Source organism: Daucus carota, chromosome 1, assembly GCF_001625215.2.
Source record: "Daucus carota subsp. sativus chromosome 1, DH1 v3.0, whole genome shotgun sequence".
Lineage (NCBI taxonomy): Eukaryota > Viridiplantae > Streptophyta > Magnoliopsida > Apiales > Apiaceae > Daucus > Daucus carota.
In genome coordinates, this window is record NC_030381.2 from 13,966,647 (window position 1) to 13,972,553 (window position 5,907).

General features: G+C 32.8%; 1 long non-coding RNA gene across 2 annotated transcripts; it reads left to right on the forward strand.

Moving 5' to 3' along the window:
- The first annotated feature begins 1,238 nt into the window (after positions 1 to 1,238).
- Positions 1,239 to 3,785, forward strand: LOC108198811 (uncharacterized). 2 transcript variants are annotated; one of them, XR_001802188.2, is made up of 5 exons: positions 1,239 to 1,565; positions 2,182 to 2,232; positions 2,339 to 2,425; positions 2,662 to 2,776; positions 3,468 to 3,785. It is a non-coding gene; the product is annotated as an uncharacterized LOC108198811 (long non-coding RNA). The 2 variants fall into 2 exon arrangements; XR_001802187.2 differs by lacking the exon at positions 2,182 to 2,232.
- The last annotated feature ends 2,122 nt before the right edge of the window (positions 3,786 to 5,907 follow it).

The window sequence follows — 5,907 nt, forward strand, 5'->3', positions numbered from 1 at the left end:
AACCGACGCTATAGATACTTTTATGCGTCGGTCAGGCAAAACGCCGACGCTGTAGATACTTTTATGCATCGGTCAGGCAAAACACCGACGCTGTAGGTTCACTTGTAGCGTCGGTCGGGAGAATGCCGACGCTTTAGGTTCACTTAAAGCGTCGGTCGGGAGAATGCCGACGCTATAGGTTCACTTGTAGCGTCGGTCGGGAGAATGCCGACGCTATAGGTTCACTTGTAGCGTCGGTCGGGAAAATGCCGACGCTATAGCTTCACTTGTAGCGTCGGTCTAGAGAATGCCGACGCTTTTGATGATATATTTATTTAAAATTATATTATATAATTTTATAACTATAATTTAACATATGATTATATGTATAATATAGTTTTAATATTATATTTAAAATTATATTATATAAGATATAACTAAAAATTCAAAATATTTATTATTAAACATATAATCTTATAATTCAATTCAATTAAATTATATATGTTATAATTTAAAAATATTTTTTATATAATTTTAATATTGTATTATATATAATATAATTTTAAAAATAAAATTTAATAATATATATGTGTATTTATATAAGAAAATATTTTTTTCTTATAATTTAAAATTATGATATATATAATAAAATATTCAAAGTATATCATAATATAGAAAAAATTAATATATTACAATATATAATATATAATAAATTTATTAATTATAATTACTATTATATCATATATAATACAAATGAAAATATAATATAATTTTATTATATGTGTAATATGATATAAACATGAATACTAAAATACTAATAAAAAGATGATAAAATTTAAATTATAAACAATCAATTACAAATTATATAACTTTTTTAACACTAACGTGTTTTATTTTAATACAAACACGAATTAGGTAACTCTTTCTAACTCTATCATCTTTCTAACTCTAATCTGTTAGACGGCAAATATCTTTTTTCATACATACGAATATATACAAAATCTGAAAATTCTGATTTAAAATTAATTGAATAATAAATTATCACATATTAATAACAGTAAAATATTTATATATAAATAATAAATTGTAAAAGCTAAATTTTTGTGAGAAAATATAATCAGTTGGCCAATATAATTCAATTAAAATTCAACTCATTAATACTAAATTCTAATAAAAAAATGTTAAAATTTAAATTTAAATTATAAATAATAAATTATAAAAGCACCGGTTAAAGCTAGTATTAAACTAACCAACACAGATATAAACCAACCCACTAACTCGATCCGGAGCTTATCAGCAAACCGACTCGAAGAATCCGCCGCAAACACGAACTTGTCGCCGCCTCCGTCACCGTCAACGGTGTCTACTCCGTCTCCAGAGAAACCGACCCTCTCGCCTCCAATTACATCGAAATTCCCCTGATTGTGCTGCAATCCAAGTCAATCCTCACTCAGCAATGGACCAAGATCGGGTGGGGAAAGCTTGAAAGGCTCGAGCGTGTTGATTAGGGGAATGGTTCATAGTGTCGAAGAAAATGGTGTTTGGAGAGAGAGAAGGGGTTCACGGTCCTGCTATACCTTCGAAAGGTACGATCTCTTGAATTTCTCCTTCACTTGTAACTAGCTGGGGATTTGAATCTTATTTGTCAAGGTTGGATTTGTACATTGAGTTCTATAGACTTTGACCTACTAATTGCAATTTGATTGTTATTTGTAAATTATTGTGTGATAATTGATAATTTGGGTTAGGAGACTTTTCTTTAGGAAACTAACATGCTAGGAGACTTTTTCAGGGAACTTATAGAAAACAAATTGTTGATAGATAACAGGATCTCTTCATTGCAACTACCGACGTGGAAATTGGAATGTTGCATTTAACTTACCAGTTGTTGGATGATTTATTGATTTAAAAACGCAAGGTAAAATAAGAAAAAATTGTAGATTGAAATGATTGTTTCTGATTAGTGGAGGACTCCACACCCTTGTTCTGCCTCATAGTAGTATTTTTTAAACTTAAATTAGCTAATAAAGCTATATTTATGCTTTAGTACTGGAGTTGTAGATTATTAGTTTTTTGGACAATTAAGAGTTTGAGGGACTAATACATATTAAATAAAGCCCCTCTTTTAATGCCAAGATCAAAGAGTATCAAGAAATTATAATTGAGATTTGTATTTTTTTTTTATGGTTCTGTGATTTGTAGTTGCAAAGAATTTTGATAAGAAATATGGAGGGCATATACAAGTGGTAAGTGGTAAGTGGCAAAATATATTGAAATTAACATGATTTTTAATATTTAAACTTATGATAACTCTATAGGTGATTGTGTTTAGCTAACTAATTTGCTGTAATTGCCACAGAAATGGATGAAAGTGTGCATACCTGAAATCTCAACAAGAAAGTGCAGAGTGATGCAGAGGAGTGGCAGGAGTGTAGTTGGAAAAGATGTGAGTTGTTTTTGGTTAATTGTAATTCCGGTGCATTATAATATTCAGTTAGCTAGATGCTACCATCTTAGTAGCTATTCACACAACAGTAACAAGAGGGCACAATAATCTAGAGTTATGGAGATAAGTAATATATTGTCGTGGTCCACTGTTATATTGCATTATGGATTAATGATCACAAATATAAATACAGACTTATATATTCTTATTGCTTCATATATATACCTGGAATGCAGTGAAATTGAATGGAGATGCACTTTGGAAAATCTTATCTTTGAGCCATCTCTCAGGTTTAAATGGAGCTGCATCAGGACCCCAGTTGTACTCCATTCTACCCATGGAATATAGCATGTAAGTCACCATTCGTCCTGCTTTGACTTTGGTTCTGTCAATAGTGCTCTAACATGCCCTTTGGATCCGAATACTTGTAGTTTTGTTTCATCTGGTCAATGCGTGTGAATTTTTTAAAGTAATATAGAAATACAGAAAGAAAATTGCTGGCTCACTCTCTCAATAATACTCTTGTATGATTTTTAAAATTACCAGAGGGACTGCAGGGTGCAGTCCACGTGTTTCTGTGATCAAGGAAATAATTTAAATGGTGGAATATCATAGGAATAATGATCGGGAGCTGAATCATATACCTTGTCCATTTTATAAATCTTTACAGCTTCCATTTCCGCCTTTCTTCTGCGGATAACCAAATAAGGCAGAAACTGATGTTTCCATCAAACATTTGTAAAAAGAATTTAAAAAACTGGGGCATTGCATTTCAACATTTAAAGCAAGCTGGTGTTGCATTATATAATGACGACGGTACTGTGGTAGTCGGTGAAGACATTGTTAATGGTAAGCTCACACTTTTGTGCTCTGGAATGTATTTGTTCATTTGCAGGAAGTCCTTAAATTTTCTATCTACTCCAAAAGTATTTGTTTGCTATGATCGGAGGCTATGCTAGTTGCAGGATTTTATATTGTATTTTGAAATTGTTCTTTAATTTGTAATTATCAGTCTCTTATCTTCTTTATTTGGGGTTTGCAGGCTCCACTTTATCAACAAATAAATTTGTTCCATCTGAAGGAAATTCATACAATACGTGGCGTTGGTGTGGTGTGTTCAAGCCTAAAATCCCGTCTGTTATTTCATCAAGTTTATCTAGTAATACCATTCTGAGGGGAAAATAAGTTAAACTGTTGAGATACCAGTCATTGAGCTTTGACCGGCTTTTCTGTTTTTTTGCTTTTTAATGAATATTTCAATAGTGGGATCCTTAAGCCTTGTTGAGGCATATTTTTTTAATGTGAAATAACTATGTAATAATTTTTTATTAATAAGATTGATTAATGGTTGATTTTCTTATGTAATTTGAGCATATTTTTGTGATCATTGTGCATTGTCAGGTTCTTACTAAGAAATAAAAATATTATTTTTTTACAAAAAAATACTTTAGGCGTTGGCATTTCAGACAGCTAACGCTCTTGGACATGGCTATAGCGTCGGCATTTCAGATAGCCGACGCTGTTGGACAAGGCTATAGCGTCGGCATTTCAAATAACCGTCGCTTTTGGATAGGGCTATAGCGTCGGCTGTTTGAATAACCGACGCAAATGATAGTACTATAGCGTCGGCATTTCAGATAACCGACGCTATTGTCAGGACAATTGCGTCGCCAGATTAACCGACGCTATAGACCTATACCTATAGCGTCTCCCACATTGGCTACACCACTTAACCGACGCTTCACTACTAGAAAAAGTAGAATAGACATCGCCTATTAGACATCAGTTGCTCCTGGAGCCGATGTAAAAGGGTTTTCTCACATCGGTTTTGAACGACCGTTGTCTTTGGTTAATATACACATCGGTGTTTTAGAAGAACTGATGTTATAAGTCTGTTTTAAAAATTTAAGAAGCGCGCGTTTCCCGTTTTCCCCCCTTAGCCAAATAATTCATTCCCTCCTAAAAATTCCCCTCGTTTTTTGCCTTAGCAAAATCCCCCCCCCCCCTTTTATTTTTAATGTGGATCAAAAATTAAAAATAAAATAAAAATCAAAATCAAAAACATAAAACATAAAACATAAAATCAAAAATCGTAAACCACTGCTGTCTCTCACTCGATCTCCTCTCTCACTCGATCTTGTCGACCGAAGAACTCACTCTCACCTCACTGCTAAACTCACTTCCCACTACTGTCTGCTCTCTCTCTTGGCTGTCTACTCTCTCTCTTTGGGCTGTCTACTCTCTCTCTGTCGAAGTTCCAGTCGGGAGTTAAAGGTTAAAAGTTAGAGGGTCGTCGGAGCTCAAGTCGGAGTTCAAGTCAGAGTTTAGAGCTAATTCGGAGGTTAAAGTTTGAATTGGGTAAGTTTTAAACCCTAATTTTAGAATTGGGGGTTTCAATTTGAAACCCTAATTTTTAATTTGTAATTAGTTGAGTGATTGTTCTTATCCTAAATTACTAATTACTAATTAACTCAGGGAGCCAGAGGTAGTTAAATTATGAAGGTGAGTTTTGAGAGAGATGAGTATAATCTAATAACTGTTTGTTAATAGTCTTGTTTAGCCTTTTGACAAATTTTTTTGATCTGTGCAGCATCGCTCCACCAGAACAAAAAATTGGCTAAATCATATGAAGATTGTAACAGAAAGTTTTTGGGCATGAATAACTCCAACACAGGGTAACCTTATATTCTTTTTATGTTTGTTTTCCAGTGTTTGTTGTATAGTTTTTGCTTGCTAGTTTGTTATATTAATCTTTCATTCAAGCTCTGTTACTGAATTTGATGTTGTGGTTCATAAATATAATTCAGACATAAGCAGATGTTGTCAGGAAAAGGAACTGCAGATGCTTTCTCCATTTCTTTTAGTTTTATTTTTGTGACTCTCTAGTAGTTTTTTATTTGGGTCCTCTTTCTGTTGTAGACTTATAAATTTCTGTTGTAATTAATCTTTGTTACTGAATTTAATGGTGTGGTTCATTGACAGATGTGGTTCGAAAAAGGAACTACAGATGCGTTTCCAATTTTTAGTCCTGTTTTGAAGTTTAAACTCTATAAATTATTTATTGCTGAGTAATTGTGTTCCTTTCTTTTACTTGCATCTTATTTTGGGGACTAGCTCCTGCATTTACTGAGTGCAAATGTTTGCATTATAAGTGTTATTATGAGACTTTTTATTTGAGTTGTTATTCTGAAAAATAAACCTGTTTGCCACATTAACAGTTATTACTTCCTGCAATTGTTCTCCTTTCTCTTTGCAGGCCAAAGTCTTGTACTAGTACTGGTCGGGAAGGGGGGAAAAACACTGTAGAGCTCGCTAAAAAAAAGGTGTGGTGTTGAGTATATGAGTGCACCTTTTTTTTTCTTTGACCTTTATTACATATCTTTAAATTGATAAAAATATCATATTATAATTATATATAAATTATAGATGTGCATTAAAAATTTAACATCAAGATATAGATATCGGTTTCAAATTAAGAAACG